General features: G+C 42.4%; 1 protein-coding gene across 1 annotated transcript in view; it reads left to right on the top strand.

The window, feature by feature from the left end:
- Nucleotides 1-12,410, top strand: part of Ptp69D (Protein tyrosine phosphatase 69D) — a 651,708-nt gene that overhangs the window by 222,031 nt on the left and 417,267 nt on the right. The window lies entirely within an intron of this gene.

Below are 12,410 nucleotides of genomic sequence, written 5' to 3'. Positions count from 1 at the left end.
GGTCAGGAGAGACTGCAGCAGTAGTCGAGCCTGGAAAGAGACGGGAGGCCATATCCCCATCGAGGAGATAGGGTGCGCCAGACGGGGCATTCCTGCCAAAGCCCGACACCCACGGCCGAAGAGTAGCCCTTGCTGACCGAAGAGACACATCATCGGCCTGTAAGATTTGCAGTGATTAGTGATGGAGGAGGGGGTTTGCCCTCCTAAATATACTGTGTATATCATATTCATGTCTATATTAGTGTCTGCCAACGAGAAATAAGGAACAAAGGGAAAACCCACTTACATCATCATTCAGCAGAACTGACGACAACTCGTAACAGAACGAGCACAAATCCGGGAACCACACTGGGTATTGGGCCTGTCCCGGTTCCTGGATAAAGGGAATGGAGCAGTGAGCATGAGACCGGCAGAGGTCATGCCCAACGGGGTCGCTGAACGAGGCAGAGCATCCTTCAGCAGTACAACGGGCCTTCTGTAAAAGAAAGGAGACATGAGTCTGGTGATGCTTGAAACTCTGATAAGGGATAAAAACCTATTATTTTAGAGTTCTGGCACTCACTGAATTACCTAAGCACCCATATTGCATTGACCAAACAACTAACTATTAACTTTAAGTTGATACTGCCCCATACCATTGTTGGCACTTTAAAATTCAATTGTCTGTATATTTGTAATGCACCCAATGTCTGTTAATGACATAAGGATAAAAAGCTTAAAGTAATCCGCCGACCTCCAAGGGTCGGGGAAGCAGTGACATGCCCTTAAAATAAATACAAACACCAGCCTTAGCTAAAGGCAAGGCAAATATAAGTGTGAAGTGTATGGGCGACCTCCGGTGAAGCCGGAGCTCCGGTGAGGCCGGATCGTAATGAAATGTCCTGAATAAAGGAGCCTTAGCTAATTAGCTAAGGCAACTTTAAGTGTTAAGTGTTTGGGCGACCTCCGGTGACGCCGGAGGATAATGAGATGCCCTGAATAATTCAATTGTGGCTAATAATTCAATTGTGAAAGATAAAAAGCTAAGTCGTAGCTAAAGACTAAAGCTTAGATTATAGTAAAGCGTATTTACGATCTCCGGTGAGGCCGGAGGGAGAAGAAAGGTCCTGAATAATTATTGTGAATAACAACACAGTTGTAATAACAAAGGCTATTGTGGATATGGCCGTGGCCTGAGACCGAAGTAAGGGCCACCGGAGGGTCGTATCTAAACAATATGAAGCCCGTCCCATGTAGTAAACAATATAAATATAACAATAGAACGAAAGTTATTGAGAATCCCTCGTGGCGGAGTATAACTCAAGGCGGAGTGGAAAACGTTCATAACTACTCCCGAGCCGTAACGGGGAGAGGACGAAACACGGACCAAAATAACGCTAACAATTGAAAAGTCACGAAAAATAAATAACTCGTAAGTTATCATCCACCCAGAGGGGGAGAGGTGAGGGAGGGAGAACCCGCTGAACGCACAAAACGGAAAACGGGAAATCCGCTCCCCCACCGGAGCTAAGAAAGAAAACGAGAGAAAGGGGTAACTCGTGACTGCGAACAGAAAACGGGGACCCCAATCTCTCGCTCTCTTGGACACAAAAACAGGACTAAAAATCACAAAACACTATTACAAACGTATAAAATAAAAATGTACATCCATATAACACTACGATCGAAGAATAGCATCCGTTAAAACTTAAAATAAATAGCACAGTCGAGACGAACGCCTCGGGCGGTTACTAAACAAAAACAAAGCTAAATCGCTATCTCGTTCGTAGGCTGGACTTACTAGCAAAAAGTACCATGAGCATAAATACACAAAAAAATAAAAATAAAAATAATAATAACGGTTCTAAAGGCATAAGGCCAGGGACTTAACCAAGAACCTAAGTGACAGAGTACTAAACGGGCAGATAAAGATGAATTCCCAAACAAGTGAACAAACAATGGCCGCCATGAAAGGCCAGACGGGAATAATAAAACAGACTATACTGGATATAAAACACAAGCCCGGTACAATAAAATACTGTCAAAACAAACTATGGTACTTAACATTGGAATGTGTGAAGATGGAGCTTCGGACATGACAAAATAAATCCACGATAGATAAAAAAGACCGAGAGCACAACAAAACCATTCAACACTTTGAATTCCAAAAGAAGGATGATGTTCAGATGGCGCTCGCGTCGTGGCGTGGGTGGTGCGGCGATGGGGATGTGTCTAGGGCCTCTGTATCGGCCCATCCCTTTGGCGAAGGAATTAACTAAATGGAAGACAACCTGTGAATAGTGGATTTCACGCGCCTTTGCTTTATACACGACACCCAAAAGGTGCTCGCGCGAGGGTTGTAACCTCAGCATTCCATGCTTTTATCTTTCTCTGGTATAATTGGAAGGTTTTTATCAGAAAAGGTATTCAAGTAGGACTTTTCGCCCGGCGCCACAGGTTCGACCCAGAAAAGGGAATTACGACACTGCGTTTTCTCCAATTTTTTTTTTTTTTTTTTAAGCTATGAAGTTAGCTTTTGTTATAGTAGGATTTTAATATTAGTAATGTTTTTTTTTTATTTGTAGCTAAGAAATTCATTTAATTCTCAGTTCATAGTGTTATTCCAGTTCTAACCTACCCTTTTCAAACCTTAATCTAATTCCTCAAATGGTAACTTGTGATTTTAATGCACTTTTCAGTAAAGTCTAGAGATACATATTATCTTCCAGCTCCAAGCTCTTCTCACAGACCCTTGAATTATGTATTTACTTTGCCCTACAACAAAGATAATATTAGTCTCCTACATTTTTAACTGATCGTTTAGACACCTGTAATGGTGAGGCTTAAACCAAGATGTTAGCACCATCCCTGCTACATCTAACTGAATGGAGACTATACATTGTTTCCTCAGAAATAAGGGGTTTATGAAATTTTCTAATGTTTTATAAACAATCTACCTATTTTAATTTTAAAAAACAATAGAATGTTTATATTGATGGGTGTAAAGCCAAGAGTTCATACAACGACTAGACCTAGCTTGGAGTTAATTCTATCAGTCTTGTCTTCTCCATCATAAAACTTGATACTACGCTGTATTCTAGAAGTTTTTTTTCCAGCTGTGACCAGATTGTGGAATGAACTTCATAATGGAGGAGTTGAATTGATGGAACTTAAGAAGTTCAAACTTGTAGCAGATGTTTTTATGTTGAAGAAGCTGACATAAGTCTCTCTTCCTAGTTTATACATGATGGATCTGTTTTAATATTATTACTGATCCTAAGGTATTTTATATTTATTATTTGTTAATTTTCATATCGTTTAGTTCATTTCCTTCACTCACCAGGCTATTTTTCCCTGTTCCTTTGGCTTATAGCATCCTGCTTTTCCAACCAGGGTTGTAGCTTCGCTAGTAATAATGATAATAGATTTTTACAATTCTATTTTTATGATGATAAATGTTGAATATCAGCCATTAAGGGATTTAGACCCATGCCTTGCTCTGTTCTCGGTCATCTGGTATTAGATTTTTTCCTTTTTGGGCATTTTAACATTTACAGTACATTAAATTATTGTGTATTGAAAGACCTACAATAGTAAGACTATTTTGCTGGAATTGGGTTTTGGTTGTACATTACATGTATTTATTTGAAAGGTTCAAATTTTGAACAATTGAAATAGTTTTCGTAAAGATCTCATGGCTAAAACCTTTTTCCTATTGGTATAAGCTTCAGCTAAACAACTAAGTAAGTAACAAATGCTATCTTTCAAAGTATTCTCTTGAGAACACAGGATGTTTCTGTCCCTTTTGCCATCATTTTAGAGCCGAAAGATTATTGTAAGGCCAAGAGATTGCTTAAATTTTTCCCACATAGCTTTTATCAAAATGTATGAAAGTACAGTATTTCAATAGATTTCCTTGCCCTGAAAGATCTGTTCAGTATTATTTGGACAAATTTTCAGTAATTAGAATTAGCATCCCTATTTTGTTTTGTGGGATTATAGTCCTTAAACACCCTAGCACCCTTTTAAAAAAAAATGAATTATTCATAATTTGAAGTTTGGTCACAGTAGCTCACAAAGAATTAGATGTAAATCTAACCAAGTTGGTTTATGCTAAACATCCTTCAGAAGTCATGGTTTGCTTATGAAGATTATGTAGGGTCTAGGCCCCATAGTAGCTACAGAGTGATTGTCTAATTGATTTTTTGGGCTCAAGCCATGTCGTCCTGATGGAAGGTTCCTATAAGTAACTTCCAAGGGATATTTGAACTACAGTGATATTCTCAGAGAATTTACCTTTAGGTCTTCAGAGTTCTAACTCCTGGCGCGAATGTCCTTAGAATTTTTCTTAAGGATATCGCATAAGTCAGGGGATGTATATCTTGATACGACACATAGCAATCTTCACCCCGAATAGCGTTTTCACCTCGAGGGGGAAGAGTGGCAAATTAGAAGGGGACCCGTTATCAAGGTTACCCTTCCTCCCATATTACTTTTGAGTATCTAGATGGCGCTTATTCCTATATTTGTAGCGATTTTGCACAGTGGTGTTCCCTGTTGTTCAAATGTTTTGATCGTTTTTGAGAGGATTTAATATGCAATATACAGCTGCTTTCACCTCTGGAAAGTTGAGTATTTATTCTTTACAGTGTATAATTTTTAGCTCCTGCTTCACAGTGAATTAGAGTAATTTATTGTGTTAAGGAGCTAGGCCTTTCACCAGAGGTGCCATTGGGTGCTGTCGTTCATTATACATGCGTTATTTAGTTAGTAGAACGACTTTCCCGGTTGTAATAGCATTAATAAATTATGAAAGCTATTTAGGCACAATTATACTAGTGAAGATTTATATTGTATGCATATTTCCTCTTCCCTTGTCGATCGTATACGTTAGAGTCTCGGCGATTTAGGTAACCGAGATAGTCTAGCGCTAGGCTACCTAGCCTAGGCGCTGTAGTATACTTTCAGACATTATCCCCGTTTACCCTTGGGTATCGTTTTATTAATTCAGTGGGAGATAGTACATCTCCTAGAATTATATAACTCGATACTTGTCTCCTGTAGAGATTTAAGGGTAATCCCTACTTCCCTCTGAGTGCCGCCACAGGTGGCAACCCTTTCTGGTCTTGCCATAGAGTAGTTCACTCCGGCTTGACTTGGCTAGGGTTTTCTGTCTCCCACCTTTGCCGGCGAGGTCCCGGCTTTGGTTTTCGACAGAACCTCAGAGTATTCAGTCTTTCTGCCGGCCGCAGAGCAGCAGGATGAGTAGTCACTCCCATTTCGGCTCACAGCTGCCGGCATAGGAGGCTAAGCCTCCCTAGGCCGCACCTGAGGTGGTAGTATGTTGCTGCCGCCTTCTCCCCTGCGGTCTAGAAGACTAGTCCTGTGTCGGTAGTCCCTAGGCTGAAGAATAGTATTCTTCAGCCGCCTAGGATGGCTCCGGCACTGGAACATTGTTTCACTCTTCGTCGGCAATCCTGCCGCCTTCCTCTACACTTGGTATTTCGGCAGACCCTAGGCTGAAGAATTGTTGGATCTTGTCAAGATTAGCGAACCCAACATTTCCATGTCAAGATTAAGGAACCCCATTGTCTACATGTAAAGAATAACGAACCCAATTTTCCACTTGTAAAGAATAGCGAACCCAATTACCCTCACGTCAAGAATAACGAACCCGGTGATGGTTGGGTTCGCCAAACTTGATGAAATGTTCTGGACTATGAAGAAAAAATAGAAAAGGTAAATGAAGAAAAAATATGTGAGAAATATAAATGATCACTTTATTGATGGAAGAAAAATTAATAAGTTAAAAGCTTTCTATTAAAATCAATATCTTATGAGTCACAAAAAAAGTTAAAAGTAAGTTAAAACCAACATCTTAGGAATCAAAAAGAAATTGAGAAGCAATTAGATGATAGAACTCAATTAATCTGTTACCTGTATTTTGTTTCATCCACATAAACTGGTTCAAATAGCTTCGTATAAATTCACGCTTGCATCCTCGCATGTTCTTGAATTTTGCTTTATGCTTTGCCCAATACCACTCAATATGCTGTGTGTGGATGCCTGCCTCCAGGTCAAGGAAGTGCAAAGAGTGGTTCACGGTTCTGTACTGGTAGTTTTGATAATTAGCTATATTTCTATAGGCTCGCCATTCATCGCTGTGAATAGTTGATCCATGTCTCACTACTTTTTCTATTATTGATAGAAATGTCTCATGGTCCCTGTGTTCCACTATTTTCATATATCCCATTGCTGGAGATGTACTAGTATCTACCAAGCCAAAAACCCAGACTTGGCGCGTAGGGGATCGTCCTTGATGGTCTTTAGGTTTATGTGGAAAGCACGATTTTATCAACTTGAACTATTATCCCAGGCCCACCAAGTTTTATAGGATTAAGCTCAAAATGTCTCGTACACACCTCTCTAAATAAACTATAAAAATCCACTATGGTCTGCCGAGACATATCTACAATACGAGAAGTTTCCTGTTCCCGCATTTCATTGCACAAACAATATATGACATGAATCCACAGCTGCAATTTTACTTTTGATTTTGCAAAAATATGAGTCCTGCCTTATTGATGAGTTTCGTTTATACCGTGAACAATCTTTTACTTGGCACTTCCAGACATAACAGTCTACAGAGGCCCTGCACTATATCCAGTTCATAAATATGCATGATTCACATTTTAATTCCCGTCGAATAATTGATTTGTTCTTCATCCAGTCAATCATGGGTAACATTTCCTTCCCAACTAATGGTTTCACAACCTCAGTTTTGAGGGATAATGGATATCTGAATATCTAAATTAGTTTTTCTTTTATATTATATAGATGAAAACCATTTTTGAAGGATTTGGGTAATTACTCAACCAGCTGTTTAAGTAAGTAGGAAAAAATTGAACTAGCTGATTAAGTGAATAGAAAAATGTTTAGCAAGTAAATAGAAGCTTTAACTAGCAATTGAAATGCTTGGACTTGTTTAATTACTCATCCAGCTGTTCAAGTAAGTACAAAAATACAAAAATATTTAACTAGCTATTTAAGTGAACAAAAGAAAGTTCAACAAGTTAATAGTAGCTTTTAGTAGCAACTGAAAAGCTCGTGTAAAGATTAACGAATCCCATTTTCACATGTCAAGAATAGGGAACCCAATTTACCACATGTCAAGAATAAGGAACCCAATTTTCCACATGTAAAGAATAGCGAACCCGGTGATGGTTGGGTTCGCTAATCTTGACAAGATCCGAATAGTTATTCTTCTGCCGCCTAGGATGGCGCCGATATTGAAACATTGTTTCACTCTTGTGTGGAAAGGGTGGCAATCCTACCACCTTCTTCTACACTGGGTACAGGACCCTCTTCCCTCCCCTTTCTGTCATTTAGCGATGACTTAGCCATCGCATTCCTGTGGCCATTGTCCTGCAATCTCACCGCTTGCAAGGTGGGTTGCGGGGCCGGCCGGGCTCCTTCATAAGCAGCTGTTTAGTCATTCAGTCTTTCCCCTATGGACAGAAGGGTCCGGGAAGGTTGTGCCGGCTATGACGGCTGCTGGTGGGAGACCCTTCTGCTGTTGAAGGTTCTTTCCACAGTCCGGAAGCCGGCAAGGCCGGCAACGGATTTTGCGGCTGGATGGAAGCCTGAATGATTCATTCTCCCCTTCCATTTGAACTCTCTTTCTGGAGGAAGGCTGTAAGGATATATACTTACTCCCTTATTTATTGTAAACATACAGTTTAATAAGGCAGCCCTTCACTCCATGCTTTTTCTCTCTGTCAGCTAGTGCCGCCAGGTACTAACAAGCTGGCAGCAAGTCGGCTGGGCCGGCGCCGCCAGGTACTTACTCGGTCGGCGGCATGCCGACTGTACCAGTACTGCCAGGTACTACCCAAACAGTATAGGTTTATACAGTAGCCAGTATATTTGCAGCATAGTATATACTGCAGATAGAAAACTATTGTATATATTATACAGTAGTTATTTTCCAGCATATCTTACGTATCCTTGCACAGTCTTTTGCTGAGACCAATCCTATGTAGAAAGATAGAATTCCTTCAATACTCTGATTAGAAATCAGTTGATAACTTACCCTACAATATTAAATAGTTTAGAGGGGACAGTGGTAGTACACTTTTCTATCTCTAGAGGTTAGAACCCTTCTCTTTTGAGTTTTCCCTGATCAGGAAACACTATAGTCTTAATATTGAAAAGGGAGGTCACAGCAATTGGCTGGGAGGGTTACACAAGTATGTGTTGTTCTAATTTCTAGTCCAGCCGACGACGTGCCAGCCGGACTGTGCCGCCAGGTGCTAGCCATGATGGCAACACACCGGCTCAACTACAGTATATGATTATACAGTAGCCCGTATATTTGCAATATAGTATATATTGCAAACAGAAAACTAGTATTTATTATACAGTAGTTAATTTCCAACATACCTTGTGTACCCTTGTACAGTCTTTTGCTGAGGCCAGCTCTATATTGAAAGAATAGAATTCCTTCAAAACTCTGATTGAAATCAGTTAATACTTACCCCACAATATTTCTTTCTAGCTTACTATCCTAAGCTATAATGATTAAAATATAAATATTTGTTTATCAGGTGAGATAAACAATCGTATACTCATTTTATTTTCCTTTCTTTACAGAAGGAACCCCAGATGAAATGTGATGCGACCTTCTGCAACCATAGGAGTAGGAACTTCTATTGTCACAAAACGTGCAGGTCTCATGCCCCCGGCACCATCATTACCGAATCCCTGCAATATTGGGACCCCCAAGTCTGTAATATCTGCCAGACCTTGGTGACCGAAGGTTTCGATGACCCCAAGTCAACGGAGTCAAGGGATGTGGCACGTGAAAAACTGTGCTGGTGAGTAAGAGGGTTCCAGGAGAACTCTCCGGGACCATGCCTACCTAACGATAGGATGCGTTGATTACTGTTCCCGAAAGCGGGTAGTGAAATGGTTGTGCCCCAATCACAACTTGCATCTCCCTGCGTCCTGATTACCATCGAGACGAATGGCAGGGAGGCATTGCAAAGTATGGACATCTACCAGAAGGTAAGGATGTCGGAAGTGTCTAGGGACACTGGAAAAGATCTGTTAGTGATTTATCCTGAGGGAGAGTCTGCTCTACCTCTAGAAGAAGATGATGATTTCGCGTCGGAATTTTTTCCGTCTGTACCGGCACCGGAGCCGTTACCCTTGACATTTTCACCTTCTACCCCTCCATTGGACAACATGAGCCAGGCACTGGCCCATCTTACGGATTTAATGGAGAATATTCGCAAACGAGACCTTTCGCTTCCCAGGGTCATACAAGCTACCCAGAGGCCAGGACCTCCCGACCTGCTCCAAAACCAATCCCTGGAGGTATGCGGAGTTTATGCCGATTTTTAATGGCAAACTTTACATCTCAGAGAAGATGGGAGCTGTCCCCTTAGACGATGGGAGCTGTCCCCTTAGACGACATCCAGTTTTGGCCAAGCCTTAAGGCTTACCCTGATTGCTTCATTCAACTGAAGCATGAACCAATGTCAAAAGAGGAGACAGAACCGAAGGAGGTCATGGTTTTTGACCACGATAAGGCACAGGCTCTCTAGTCAAGCAGCCTGACAAAGGCGGGCTATTCGGTATCGAAAGTGTCCGCCTTGAGCAAGAAACACCCTACCTTTCTTGCTCCTGCTTCTATGGCCTTCCCCTTTACGTCGAAGGCATTGAAATCTGTTGCCAAGGCAGTGGAGGCAGGCAAACCATGCCCTGCACTAGAGGAGTGCAGGCCTTTATCGTTAGCCTTGCCCATGCAGGAGAAGGAATGGAAGGAAGTCCACCTAACCTTCTCAGTAGGGAAACTGGATGCAGACATCGCTGGTCGACAATTTAGCGAGAATCTCCCTAAACTTTCTGACTTTCTCTTGTGCAAGGAACAAGAGATGAAGGAGAGACTTGCGACCTCTTTATCCATACAAAACTGCATAGAAATGTGTGCAGGCCAACGTAGTACCCAAGACATGCTCATGGTCCTGGCCAAAATGCATATGGCCACCCTAGTAAAAGACCTGTATGCTTTCATGAAGGCTAGGAGAGCCTGTAGAGAATTTGTGTTCGCTGCTGCAACAGGGAAACATGAACCCAGGAAGCTGATATCTTCTAACATCTGCGGTAAAGACCTTTTTCCGAACGAAGTAGTCAAAGAGGTAGACGAGAAAGCCATCACGGAGAATAGGAATCTTCTCCAGAAGTGGGGCATCTCTTCAAAGAGGAAGTCTTCCCCGGATGTGGGTCCCCAACCTAAGAGGAAGACGAAGAAGTCTAGACTTTCCCCTCTGCCTGCTCAACAATATTCCACAGTTATTGTGACCGCGATGCCCCAGGTAGGCAGTCGAGGAGGTAAACCCTCCGATCAATCGAAGTAAGGAGAGGCTTCAAGTAGGAAGGAGGCTCCAACAATTTCAGGATTGTTGGACCTTCGATCCTTGGGCCCATGGCCTAATCAAGATAGGACTAAAGTCCGTTGAATTCCAGAGAGGCAGTTCTGTGTTTTCAAGAAGGAGTCAGAAAAATTCAGTCATTCTGGACTTGTCGCCACTCAACAAGTTCATAAAAAACAGCAAGTTCAGGATGTTAATCCTTCAACACATAAGGACCCTGCTACAATAAGGGGTGCTCACAGTCTAGATAGACCTGACAGATGCCTTTCGGCACCTTCTAGTCAGTCGCCCCCTCTCCTCCTACCTAGGATTCAAGTTACAGAAAATAAAGTATGTTCTAAGAGCCATACTCTTCGGACTAAACATAGTCCCAAGTATCTTCACGAAATTGGCAGACGCAGTCGTGCAACAACCACGCCTGGAAATTGTTCAGGTAACAGAGTACCTGGACGACTGGCTGGTGTGGGCAGCACCCGAAGCGGCTGGTCTGCAAGCATCCAAAGAAGAAACCCAGTTCCTGGAACATCTGGGATGCAAAATCAACTTCAAGAAGTCTCGACTCTCTCCAGCTCAAAGATTTCAATGGCTGGAAAACCATTGGAACCTGAGGTCACATTGTGTCTCCGTTCCCTCAGGGAAGGAGGAGGAGATCGCAGGGTCGGTCAAGAGACTACTGTAATCCGACAGGATTTCAAGACACTAACAGGAAAGAGTACTGAACTCTCTCCAGTTCGCAGCAGTGACAAACCCAGTGCTAAGAGCACAGCTGAAAGATGCGTCAGGAGTCTGGAGAAGATACGCATCAAACGCTTGAAGAGATCTAAAATGACCGATATCGGCCTTACTTTGATCACTTCTCAAGCCGTGGTCGAAGGCCAAGAGCCTAATGTGGACCGTGCCCTTGCAACTACCTCTACCATCGGTGATCATCCACATGGATGCCTCGACGGAAGAATGGGGATTTCACTCCCATCAAAGGAAAGTCCAAGGGACTTGGTCATTTCTGTTCAAAGCCCTTCTCATCAACATTTTGGAAGCCATGGCAGTCCTTTTGTCGTTGGGAAAATTGTCCCCACGCAGATCAGCCCTCATCAGGCTGATCTTGGACACCGAAGTGATAGTGAGATGTCTGAACCAACAAGGCTCGAGATCGTCCCATATAATCCATGTGATATTAGCCATCCCTTGCCTAAAGAGATGGCACCTATCAGCAGTTCACTTACAAATGATCGTCAATGTGACAGCGGATGCTCTACTCAGGCTCAAGCCGATAGAGTCAGAATGGTCCACAGACGCAGACTCATTCTCTTCCATCTTGGAACAAATCCCGGAACTGCAGATCGACCTCTTCGTGACGAGCGTCATCAACAAAATACCTCGATATGTAGCCCCATACGAGGACCCTCTAGAGGAGATAACGGACGCCATGTCCCTAGTTTGGAACGGATGGACTCGGAATTTCCTGTTCCTTCCATCCAATCTCCTGCTGAAGGTCCTCAACATGCTGAGATAGCCATGTCGTCCTGATGGACACGCCCTCTTTTTCTATAGAAAAGGCCTTGCCAGGATCCCTCCTGAAACTACTATATCTGTAGCACCATGCTCAATGCTACTAGGAATAAGCGCCATCTTTGTTACAGTGCCATCTAGATACTCAATAGTAGTATGGGAGGAAGGGTAACCTTGATAACGGCTCCCCTTCTAATTTGCCACTCCTCCCCCTCGAGGTGAAAACGCTATTCGGGGTGAAGATAGCTATGTGTCGTATCAAGATATACGTCCCCTGATTTATGCGATATCCTTAAGAGAAACTTTAGGGATATTCGCGCCAGGAGTTAGAATTCTGGAGACTTAAAGGTAAATTCTCTGGGAATATCACTGTAGTTCAAATATCCCTTGGAAGCTACTTATAGGAACCTTCCATCAGGACGACATGGCTATCTCCCCCCAAAATAGATTTTTCGCTTCGCTCAAAATCCGTTTTAATTTCGAGTT

Source organism: Palaemon carinicauda, chromosome 9 (assembly GCF_036898095.1).
Source record: "Palaemon carinicauda isolate YSFRI2023 chromosome 9, ASM3689809v2, whole genome shotgun sequence".
In the NCBI taxonomy this organism is placed as follows: domain Eukaryota; kingdom Metazoa; phylum Arthropoda; class Malacostraca; order Decapoda; family Palaemonidae; genus Palaemon; species Palaemon carinicauda.
The sequence above is the reverse complement of the archived record's forward strand: the minus strand, read 5'-3'. Positions and strand labels throughout refer to the sequence as shown.